At 41.9% G+C, this 13174-nt stretch overlaps 1 long non-coding RNA gene across 1 annotated transcript; it reads right to left on the reverse strand.

The window, feature by feature from the left end:
- Positions 1-9701: 9701 nt before the first annotated feature.
- Positions 9702-10325, reverse strand: LOC125906579 (uncharacterized). Its single transcript, XR_007451939.1, has 3 exons — positions 10237-10325; positions 10044-10140; positions 9702-9965 (listed from the first exon to the last, which is right to left on the reverse strand). It is a non-coding gene; the product is annotated as an uncharacterized LOC125906579 (long non-coding RNA).
- Positions 10326-13174: the final 2849 nt, after the last annotated feature.

The following is a 13174-nucleotide window of genomic DNA, read 5'->3' on the forward strand; positions in this document are numbered from 1 at the left end:
AAATTTATCAGGGAGCAGCTTTTTGTTAAGCTGTCTAAAATCGACTACTAATCTCCATTTTTTCTCATCTGAGGACTTTTTCGGTACCAGAAAGATGGGTGAATTGTAATGTGACACCGAGTGTTCTATTACATCATCTTGAAACATTTTTTCAATTTGCTTTTTGATTTCTGGTCCTTGGGAATGGTTTTGTTTGTAATTTGGTATGTACACGGGTCTTTTATCTTCTAATTTTATATCTTGTTCATAAAAATTATTTGTAGTTAAATTATCGTTAGGTAGATGAAAAATATCATTGTAGCTTAACAGTAATTGTTCAAAAGATTTATCTGTATTTTCGGAAATATTTTCCTTTCGGACTAAATCCTTTATGATTGCTAACCTATTTTCATCCTTATGATTGCTAGTTTTCACTATTTCAAATTCATTTAAAGGTATTGTTTTGATATGGCTAATGTTTACTAATTTAGCTTTATTGGAAGTATTGATTATTTTAATAAATGGGTAGTTTTTATTTACAATGCAGTTACCTACAAGAACGTCTTCTTGCAGTTGCTCTGCGCATACTACCGCATCTGTATCTAATTCTTTTAACCTATCAAGTTTTCTAATTACTTCACATCTGGGAGGTATGAGTGTTTTGCCATTGATAGTATCTTCAATGGGTGCTTCCAAAAACTCTCCATTGTATTTTACAGAGAAAATCCAAGTATCGTAATTTATTATACATCGGTGGTTCATAAAAAAATCTCTACCGAGTATACCATCTGCCGGTATCTTGAAGTTATCTGGTACGATGTGAAATAATTGTTGGATTTTCTTTCCCTCCACGATTACATCCGTAATTGTGGACCCATGAGTGGTTATTGTTCCTTCTCCTACGCTTATGATATCCACTATATCTTTTGGTTTATAAGTTTGTGTAGGTCTTACTTTGTTGCCTTTGATGATAGAAATGTCGGAACCTGAATCTACAAATAGGTTGCATGTTGAATCTGCTAGACCTAATCTTGTCCTAATAAAATTTGATTTTTGCACATTTATTGTGTATGTTGACGGTAATGGCTTGTGGAGGGCTGGTCCACCTGTGGGTTCTGGGTCTCCATTTGCGTGTAAAGGATTGCCCTTTGCGGTTCGCGTTGCCCTAAAAAATTTGGGCCGGCGGGTTGCCTGTTTCGGGTGTTGAACCCGGCTCCCTGTCTACCATTTTGTGTTTGTGGTGACCTCCAATTGTTATTATTTTGCTGTGGTTGGGATCTCCAACTGTTATTGTTTTGCTGGGGTGGGAATCTCCAGTTGTTATTGTTTTGACGTTGGTCTATACCACGAGTGTTTGTCTGACGCTGATTCGAGCTGTATCTATTCTCCTGCCCATTCTGTCTATTGTCTGACTTTTTGTCCTGCGTGCTTTGATTCTTCTTATCGATGCTAATAATTGCTCTAATAGCTGCATCAAGGGTGGGAATGGTACCGGACAATACTATTGCCTGATGGATTTCCTTTTTGAGCCCTTTTCCAAAAGCTGCCTTTGCTATCTTGTTGGTTTTTGCCGTTGCCAGTGCTGGTGCAACGTCCTCTCCAAGATATGCTTGTTCCAGCTCTTCTGCCAGAGCTTGTATTTCTTCACCAAAATCCTTTGGTGTAGTTTTTTGTTTTAATGCATGAATTGCGGTGGCAATATCTTCTGGCGACTCTGTTTTCTTAACATATGCACCGATTTTTGCCAGAGCGTCTTCTATGTTAGTCACCGTTTTTCCGATGATTTTTCTGCCCTTCCCCTTTAGTTTTGATTGTACCACCCGCATTATTAATCTGTGGTGCTGTTCATCCACTGCTTCTTTCATTGTTTCTAAAGCAGCTAACATGGCTTCAGCTTCGTCATATCTACCGCTAAATGTAGGTATGAGGCTGGTGGCCGTTTTTAGGATCTCTAAAGCATCTATGTTTGGTTTGTAACTTGAGTCTACGCTCGTATTTGTTTTAATAGCTGTGTGGTCAATGTTCGCTGTCGGAACGATTTGTTTTTGTCTTTTATATATAGATAAAATTGATATTCGGGGCGAGTACCGGCTTCGAACGACGAAATCCGTTCGACGCTCATGAGAGAATGAGAATCATAAGATACAACTGTCAAGCATTTAAATACGTTTATATCTACGATTCAAGGATGGTAAAGTTTTGAATTTTGATTTTCTTTGTCGTTGGTATTGGATTTCATTCGTTACATCATTATTGGATGATTTGTTATGAATTATTGGATGTACTTTAAAAAATGTATAAAAATACTGATTGATTTTATTTTAAAGAGTTATAAACGTTATTTACATGGCGAAAATGTTTTGCGATATTTTTTCTATAAAAATTTCAGCAGTGTAACAAATTTATATGAAAAACATTAAATTTGACCTTTACATGAATATTCAAATATCTATATATATATATATATATATATATATATATATATATATATATATATATATATATATATATATATATATATATATATATATATATATATATATATATATATATATATATATATATACATATATAGATGTATATATATATAACTTTTGGATTATAGATATTTGTATGTATATTTATAATCCGATGTATTTTTTATGAATTTTCAAACCTGATGAAAACTTGTTTTATTGGAAATAGATCACAAAACATTTTCAAAATGTTACATACCTCTATATATAATTCACTTCAATCATTTAAAGCAAAATTTGAAGCAAAACGTTTCATTGAAAACAACATTCGTTCCAAATCCGCAGCGCAAAACCTCGCGGATTTCTCCCCATACAAACGGGAACGTTCGACCCCGGCAGGTAGAACTCATTCTTTCGCGCGCTTCTTGCGGTCTCTCAATGGTACGTTATTTTAAAACTAGGCGCCAAGTGAGCGCCTTCTGACAACCGCGGCGAACGGATCGCGTCGTTCGAAGCCCATAGTCGCCCCGATTGTGTTTCGGGGCCTTTAAATTTGTGTTTGGGTGTGTTGTATGCTTGAGTTGTGTAACGGGTTTTCGGTGGTAGTTAAGCGCAGCTTTCTGTGTATTCCATTTTAACAGAAAGTTGCTCTGCGTGGTTTTGGGTTTGGGTGTCTCGTGTACAGGCCATCCACACCAGCAAAAATTGACGGTTTCTCGCCCTGTCCAATACTGTACGCCAACGATGATGAGGTATTGATTTGAGCTGTGCGCGCGTGTCGCTTGCGACTTTGATGCAAGTATTGGCAGATTTCTTGAAACCTTTAATGTGCGGCTTTGCGTAATATTATGTATTTGTTCGGTTACTTATAAGCTATGTATTACTAGATTAAAGTTATAGGGTAGTATTAAGTAATAAGGCCACCTCGCTCGGCCAATTACTTCCGCAATAAACAGTACAATACAAAACAATTTAACTATGTTTGAAATTGGAACGGTGGCGGCCATTTCCGTGATTGATCACTACTATCTCGACCTCCCCGGAAGCAATCGTAGCGTTGCTGGTGCGTATACCCACCAAAGCGTAAGGGAAAGCTTTTTCGAGGGACAAGACAACATTAGCTGGCTGGGCATTGCCGTGTTCTTACCCCGATCGCGTTCATCATCATCGTGAACATATTCTTCTTCGTCACAACGCTGCGCTTTATCAATCGGATGCACACGCACGGACGGATTCATCTTGAGCGTCTGGCACCAGCGGTTATTTCTCATACCTCCTTAGCCGCGCTTTGACGGGCTGCTGTACATGCACATAATCGCGAATGCGTTACCGGCGCCCTGCATTCTCTACATTTGTGAGCTTCGTTAAAAGCATGTCACATTCCTAGTGAATTCGTGCTTCCACGACCAAACTTCTCAGACGACCGTGTGGGGCGACGAGATGACATACATGAACGGTGGTGATTATTAGCGGTGACCTTCGTGATGTGTGTTTAAGTGTGCATGATAAATGTAAATGCGTACATCGATGCGAAGCGACCTTTCCACGAGCTGCGGTGTAACAGTTCGATTTCAATTACTCACTCCATCCATCGTTGATGTGAAGATGTTTGTCAGTAAAATTGGAGTAGAGTCCCCGTTTTGATATTTAATATACACAAAAAAGACTACGAGCATCAGGACAGTAAGAGGTGGACATGTGGTGTAATAAGTCCATTACGAACCCGGACCCTTGCCGATCACGCATACATTGAGTATGATCCACCTTATTCTTCCCTTAGCCCCGGCCCTACAAGCCCTTTTCCCATCCAATCCTTCAGTCCCAACGAACCTCTTCAGTCCCAACCAACCCAACCTATTCAGTCCAAATCAAATTCCTCCAACCTCCATCAACCAATCCGTCATCCTACATCCTCCCGAAATTCTCCCCTTCCCTCCCCTTCTCAGGTCACCATTCCTCATCAAGTCCCCCGTCCTTCCCAAGCCTCTCCCATCCAAAACCTGTCCCATCCTCGGCAAGGACGGCGTCGTCGACGAACCTGTAGTGATCGTAGCGACATCTATGCATCAGGCACGGGAACCACTCTACTCACTTAGCATAGTTCCAAACCGTATCAACCAGGAGCTAGGATCGAGCTAGGTGATAAGATCGGATGCACCGATCTGATTACGAGAGAGGATCGGATGCGCCGAAGATAGGATGGGGTCGCCGATCTAATGAAGAGAGGAGATCGGATGGGCCGATCTAGCTAGACGATAGGATCGAGTGCGTCGATCTAGTTAGGGACGGACCACTTCTCACACGCTCCTAAACCAAAGCACACGTGCCAATAAAAAGTATCACTAAAGTATACAGAATATAATACAAACCCCTTGCGACGAGGGGCTTCGTATGAGCAAGGCCCTCACACGCGTGGCGGAGGCCACGATGGCTAATGCAAACTCATCGGAGAATGTGTTTGGTCGCTGGGTCGCTGAATTCCTGACGAGGTTCACGTCAGAGGAACAGCGTGTTGTGACCTCAAAGATTCAGCGAAGCATGCTAGATGCCTAGGAGTTTGTGTTGGCCAACCGGGCCAACCGTCGCGATGGGGATCCGCACTGAACATTTTATTTTGTAAATAGTTGTATTTAGTTAGTTAATAGCTAGTTAGATAGTAGATAGTCTTGTAAATAGTTAGCATTTAGTATAGAATTAGGATCGAGCCGGTCTCGTAATACAGTCGTCAACTCGTACGACTTAACAACATGCCCGTCATGGGTTCAATCCCCAAATAGACTGCGCCGCCATACGTAGGACTGACTATCCTGCTATGGGGAGGGAATTAATTAGTCACTAAAAGCCAAGCCCACAAGTGGGTATAGGCAGGCCTTGACCGACATCGGTTGTTGAGCCAAAGAGAAAAGAAAATATAATTAGGATAGGATAGGGTTTATGTACAATTTTGTTTTTGTTCATACTTTGAAATTTTATTGTAGCTTTAACGTAGTGTTTATGTTTTTATAGTAGCAAGCCGAGTATCTCCGAATCCGCGATAGTCGAGAACCGCGTACCTCGGGAACAGATTGTACTTGTTTATTCCTGGTCCTAATACTTTCTAGAGTGTAAATTTATTGTATTGTAAGAAATTTATTGTATTGTATTGTATTGTGCTCTACAATCCGACCTATACTACCGACAAAGACAAACGAAGGGATTTTTCGGCTTGTAAATAAGCAGTGTTACAAAAACAATGTAAAGACAATAGGTCCTATTGGAACCAGTGCCAAAGTGGAATATGCAGGCGTCTCATTTAAACCACGAGAAGTGAGAGATTTTTTTCTGCATTATAAAGGAAATGAATAACCCCTTACATACATACCTGTGTTTGTTCCTTTTCAAAGTACAGCACGACTCGGAACAGATGGGTTTCCTTTAGTACTTGCAATCGATTCATTAATCCGTTTGTGAGAGGTGTAACAAACCAATTCGAATACGACATCCAACATGAAAAATGTATGGGCATTTACATGTTCGATTTGTTGGTTATCAAATCGAACATGTGAAATCCCACATCTTTTTGATGATTGATGTCGTGTTCGATTGCTGCTAGAGCGCTGCCTTACCAAGAGTACGGCACACCATTATTCCATCCAGCTCGTATTGCGCATTTACCACAACTACATGTATGTTGTACCACACTGCAGAATCCACCTTCGAATAAATGAGCTTTTCGTTCATCTCGTGTGCAAGCCACTCAACTACTTTGCATTCTACTGCTTTGACATGTGTTTTAATATTATCCCGGTTTGTAGTGATCCCTAGTGCATCACAGCATGCACCCCATATCCTCCGGAATGCAGGCCATTCAAAACATGAATATGGTAAATTATGCAATGAAACCAGATCCACGTTTGATTGCACCAAGATTTCGTGGTCTACTGCGACCGGACATTTGGCAACAACTTTTTGGCACTTCGGCCGTTGCTCCAAGTATGCTGCTTATGACATAGCCGGAAATGGCGTATGAAATTTCCACTTTCATATTTCTTCTGCTCATGCAATTCATACTGCACTGGACAATTCTTGGACCAAATTGTACTGATTTGACATTTGAATTGTCAAATTTAGCAAACCGAGTATCTCCGAATCCGCGTTAGTCGAGAACCGTGTATCTCGGGAATAGATTGTAGTTGTTTATACCTGGTCCTAATGCTTTCTATAGTGTAAATTTATTGTATTGTATTTCATATTTCTTCTGCTCATACTGGTAACCATTATGTACATCGATATTACACAAAAATCTATTATCTACTTTTCTATTGTTTTGCTTTTTTAACAAGTTTCCAGGCGGCAACTGAGAATGTCTTTGTAGCATGCATATGCTATACTTAGTTCACATAATTCTCATTACACTCACAACACATACAATACACAATAACAACATTCAGTCAGGAAATGTAAATCAGCAGAAATACCCTTATCCTAAAACACTTACAAGACATGTGTGAGAAAACCTCACGAATGTTCATCTACGTGGTACAACTCGTTTTCTTTCCCGAAAATTACAAAAACTTGTGCCGGTTATGAAAATAAATGCGACTCGTTCAAATGTCCGTTTGCTACTGTATATTCAATTGTCAAGAGTTCATTACATAATTCATTTTGAGTTCATTCTGTTATCCTTATCAATGCCTATGAGTTCATTTCCTATCCTATTTCTAAATTGAGTTCGAATTTCGAATTCGAACTAATAAATTCAAATGATCAATCTCCAACAACATGCAAGCCACAAACTAACTTTCAAACTCCGTCGCTACTGGCTGCCATCAACCTGTACGTTCCGGCCAGGCCGCTCCGGACTCGGGCAATGTTGGCCCTCGACGACCGTAGAACGCAATTTGGCTCCTCTGACCCGTTCCTACTTATGTGCCGTGCTTTCAACGCAGTCAGCGACGCTTTTGAGCCGAGGATTTTGCCAACTGAGTTTAATGATCGTGTTTCTGTGTTAAATTTGGTTCCATAGTGCACATTTTTATGTTCTATGTTATTGTAATCCATTGTAAAGAACTCATTGTAAAACATTGCTAAAATGGTTCGAGAGGGCATTATTGTCCATCGATAGACAAATAAACATAAACATAAACATAAACATAAAGGCAACAAAACATTACTCAGCTCAAAACCCGTTAGAACGCACTTGAAGCGTAAAACCATAACATTGCATAATAGCGACCATCAAGGCATAAATGATGAAATATGAGACACCGTACCTTCGAGTGTACAAATAGAACCGTTACTCGCAAGCGTAGAAAAAAACACCGCATAAGCACAAAAACCCAGAACTTACCTTACAGAGTAGGCGCAACCATATGTGTGTAAACTCAAAAACTGATCTTCAGCATAATTGACACAAAACAGAAAGTGAAAGTAAAACCAAATCTATCTAAAGAAATGCATCGTATAAATAAAGATGCAAGATAAGACCGAGGACTGCTCAGTTACGCACACTACTCCCAATGACACGGTTCAGTCGAGCCGTTTGCGTGCGAACAGACGGCGTCCACGGGCCTGCCCACGCCCGAATGCAGAGCCGATGGCATACGATACTATCTTTACCATTAACATCCCACCGGTCACCAGCACTCAGAGATCCGCTGAGATTGAAGCTGACTTTGAAGCTGAGTTGGCGAAATTATTCAAGCGATCCGTCGGGTCCCGAAGCCGAAGCAAACCCGAAGCCGAAGCAAAACCCGAACGGGGTTCGGCACGACCCTTCGTTAAAATAGCCCCCTCCCCCTTTTTGCCAGGATTTCTTTCCGAAATGATACAGTGCGAACCATTATATCAACATGATTCGATTTATTGAATATTTTATATAACATAAATACAAAAAAAAACACAACACATGCACAATAACCACTGCACTTAATTCTAACGCACATAATTTAACAAACACTTTTTACACTCGCACAGAGAAAAATTAGCACAACACTTTCTGCTCCTCATCGCTGTCGCGCCTAGTTCTCGCTGCACTGTACGGCCCACCATCTCCAACACCACGACACAGCCACAGGTTTTGTTGTCTCCGTTCGCCGTGAAACACACATGAAATGGAAGAAAAATTATATTAATTAGAAGGGGGGATGTTGGTTGATAATTTTAATCACTTTTACTTACCTCAAATTTAACAAATCTTAATTTTTCATGGGGTTTATTCGCTGACAACCAAGCGCTGAAACACCACACAAGCACCAACCTCACTGGACTGAAAGTAAAGCCTACTGCGTGAATGTGTGTATGCGCTTCTGCCAAGCCAACCGCGCCGTACTGCGTGTGTAGCCAAGTGCGTGTGTGTGTATATTTGCACCACTGGACACAGAACACAAATCTCATCGCACAGCAGAGCGTGTGTCGCCAAGTGTATGCATGTGTGTATTTGCACCACTGAATTCTGAACGTCCACCGCACCGCACCACACAGCGTGTATCGCCAAGTGCGTGGCTGTGTGTAGTATCACCGTGGACTGCAGAAAACTACCTGCACTAGAACAGAGCGCTGGTGTGGCCAAATGTGTGCATGTGTGTACTTGCTCCACTGAAAGCCGGTATCGCACCAGATTTCGGGTGTCGCCTTGTGCGTGTGTGTGTGTTATTGTCACAGCACACTCGTTCGTCATTTTTTTTCGTTTTTTCGCTTGAGCCACTCGATTTCGTTCTTCGCTGATTTTGGCAGCGCACGAGGGGGTTCGGTTTCAACTTCCAACAACAACAACCACACGAGGGAGCTCGTGGATACTCACGAAGGGAAAATCACTCAAATTAGAGCGAGAGACAGATAGAAAAAGTGAAAGGTCAATATAAAATCTTCGGCTTTTGACTGTTGGGATGAGAAGGGCAGAGCTTATACCCCGAACGTACCCGAAAGGTATGCATGCTTCACTCATCAGGATCTAAAGGCAAGGACAAGGCAACAGAGACACAGAAAAATTTCCTCACGGCTACACATGTCCTTTTGATGCGTTGTCTATGCGTCTCGCTCGGTATCACAGCGGCATACGGCAGGTAAGCAGTACAAATCCCAGATAGCAAAGCCGAAGGCTTTTGTATGGGAGCCATCGCGCTGATCAAGGCTCACTTTTTCGCGCGCATAAAGCAAAATGTGCGCGAAGGCGAAAAAAACCCGAAAGCGCTTCGTGTCCTCTCTCGTGTTTCTAGTTTTATTCTCTCTCGCATGTCATCACTCTCTCCCAGTTTTTCGGATTGAAATGAGAATTCACTCTCTTAATTTGGTTGCGGCAGTCTAGCTGCTTCACACTCTTTATTCTCTTCTTTTTGCAGTTCCCACAAGAGGATTCACACATGTGTTCTCACATACTTACATACACACACACGGTGGTTGGAAGCCTGGTGCGGCTGTTTCCAATTCTGTCTTTTCTTCTTCCCTCTTCACACCGCGCTGGAGCCCGTGGTGGTGCGCGTGTTCAGCCTGCTTGGTTCAGGAAAGATGTCATCAGATTTGGCGCGCCTCAACCGCGGTGTTGTATGAAGGCTGTTGATGAAAATACACAATTAATAGACACACTTTGTTAAAAAGATTAAACTTCATTTAAAGATGTGACAAACTTACCTTTGTGCTTGAGGATCAATTGAAACTTGAACGCCTGTGCACACAGTGTCACACTTTTTAAGTAGTTTGAGGAACAGCTAGCGGTAGCAGCACACATCTCAAACTTGTACTATGCAAAACATTGCATATTAGAAAAATATTAGAATTAGAATAAATGTCACATAGCACTAGACACTTAGAAAAGAACACTTACCCAAACAATTAGATGATAAAAATTCGTCCTCCGATGAAGCAGAAAGAACACCGCGGATGGCGCAGTATGGAAAGTGTTTCACGTAGGAAAAATAGTTCACGCAGCACATAAACACACACTCTCATGTCCACGGTTCAGAGCACACTGAAGTCGCTCTTTGGCTTGGATGGAAAAGAGCAAACACCCTGATGAGTGTGATGGAATAAAATGACGTATGTTCAACAGGGATGGGTAGAATCCAACACACGAAGTGTGCAGGATAATTCTCTTCGTGTGGCAAGAGAGAATTGACTAACACCCTGATGAGCGAGAACGCAACAAACGTGGTAGAATGTAGAAACGGGATAGGAATAGTAAGCGAAGGCAGTTTGTGGACATGAGGGGGTTGAAACTGGGAGAAAAAAGCTTCGGTTGCTACTTGGGATGCTGCTACCTGATACGCATACCCAACAGACAAAGCCGAAGTCGCTCGAAGGAAATAAGGTTCGAGATGGGTTCGAGGGAGCTTATCGCTCGAACCCTTGCTGGACTTCGAGCGGAAACGATGGCTCGAACCTTTATTCGTGCAAAAAGCCGAAATTAGTTCGGGTTTCGAATGGGAAAGAAGCAAAACAACACACGCACACACACTGTGCAGTTTGATTTTGGGGCGTTCCTTTTTTTCGCGTTCGCCTTGGGGGGCAAGGGCCAGGTGGGGTGGACGGCGGGTTAAGCCTGGAGCCGCTTGTGCTTTGTGGAATCCTCTTTGCTGCCTGTTTGCCTGTGAACTGATGGAGAGTTATTTTTGTATATGGATTAAAGGGTACTTTTACCGCCGGGTCTTGATCCAGCGTTTGTGATGGGAGAAATGTCAAACCAGCCGGTCAAACAATTTAACCATTTATTACATCGCGCTTGGCGAGATTATTAATGAAATAAGAATGGATCTTTTCCATCGTTTGATTTTTGTCTAGTATCACAGGCGCTAGCTTCCGCGCAATGAACAGATACCCGCTTACTGCTGAACATTTCAAATATGTGTGTTCGAAGAAAGCAACAGGTTTTTGATAAATATCTTTGTAACTATTCATCGTATCCAAAAACGATCTTCGAGAGCTAGATTCAGCAACTCAAAATATACTTAGAAAAAGTTTTTCGTATTTTTGTTTTTTTTTTTTTTCATTACGGGTTCAGAAACTTTTTTTTTAAATCGATAATATAATCAATCTTAGCGGCTGCGGCTTTTTAGCGCCGTTCCTATGAAAATATTATCTATAGAAACATTCACGTGTATTTAAATGAAATATTTGAAAAGTGGTGTGCCTCGTAGTACTGTCGTCAACTTGTCCGACTAAATAACATGCCCGTCATGCTTTCAATCCCCAAAAATAGACCGTGCCGACATACGTAGGATTGACTATCCTGCTATGGTGGGAAATCAATTAGTATCGAAAGACAAGCCCAAAAGTGGTACAGGCAGGCCTTAACCGACAACGGCTGTTGAGCCAAAGAAGAAGAAGAAGATTGGAAAAGTGGGGAAAAATTTAGAAAATGGTGAAAACAATAACATAGTAAGCAAATGTTGCAAAGAACATACAGTTTTTCATAATCATGAGCACGAATCCCACCGCGCGAAAAACTAACACACCCTTCCCTCAGCAGCGTTGGTATTGGACTGATAAAACCATGGGGAATTGTTCGGGTCCCTCAACTGAACGAGAAAACCCCGCTGCTTCCCATCTTCATCCATACATTCGCTCCGCACACACACACATCTACACGCGCTGTGTTTGCAGCTGTAGAACTTGATTCAGAATGCATGTTTTCTCGCTCTGGCACAGAGTAAAAGGTTCGAGCGACTTCGGCTTTGTTTGGTGGGTACATGTTTATCGAACACAACTATTCGGTTCGGCTCGGTAAACTTCACGAGGACGCCGGAAAAAAAGGGCGCAAACTTTTTCATGATTTTGTATGATTTCAGCTGTTTTGGACTACGCGTGTAGGCGCTCGCTTTAGGTCTTATCTTAATTCGCACAAACAACACAAATATGTTAAATTAATTCATTGTGTCCACTCGTTACCAGAAGCCCCGATGGCTGCCAGTGATCATCTGAAACTATATTTTGTTCTGACAAATTGATCCCGCGAGTGTTGTTTAATGCTCCTGCATCGCTGCTTTAACCATCGCAACCTGATACGACCACGCAAACAATGAGACCCCAAATTTTGAGTGATTCAGGCCGAGGGGTATGAGGAAGCTTGAGGAAGCAAGGAGAAACGCGCTGGGATAAGAGTTCGCATTCTGTTTTACACGCGCGCTTCACTAACACCAATACAAATACCGTGCTTTGACGAGCCGTCTGTGAATGTGTGTGTGTCTTCTTTCATCGAGCTCACCAACTTGGATCTGCTCGTCACATCGTGTTGTCTCGCTTACACTACAGCATCGAACCATCGCTCCGTATGTCCCCCCCTCCTACTCGTACAAAACCACCAGTACAGCGCGACGCTTTGCCGGAGATGGTTGTGCGTGTTTTGTTCTAAGTCCCGCGCGCAGTGTTTGTGCGTTGATGCGCATTTCGTTATAAGTCTCGTGCGCCGGTGTGTTGTGATAAAGTGTGAAGTGAACAGTGTGTACAGACGCACATGCAGTGCGTGGATCGACAGGTAAGAATTTGCTGAACAGAGTCAACGCAGATTGTCGACAAGTTTCCCGCAGCCTGGCTCGACCCGGTACTTTGCAGTATGACGCCATTCGTGAGTATGAAGGATTCTAAATGTGTTGTGAAAGTGTAATTTATGTTTCAATAAAGTGTTTATGTAACCAAAAATGACCGTTTTTGTGTTTGTTGTTAGAATAAGTGCGTATTTGCGACCGTGTCTATGCATGAAAGAAAACGAGAAACGAAAGAAACAACTACCTTTAGATGTGTTCGTAGCATGACTGGAAAGAACACAA

This window comes from Anopheles coluzzii, chromosome 2 (assembly GCF_943734685.1).
Source record: "Anopheles coluzzii chromosome 2, AcolN3, whole genome shotgun sequence".
In the NCBI taxonomy this organism is placed as follows: Eukaryota; Metazoa; Arthropoda; class Insecta; order Diptera; family Culicidae; genus Anopheles; species Anopheles coluzzii.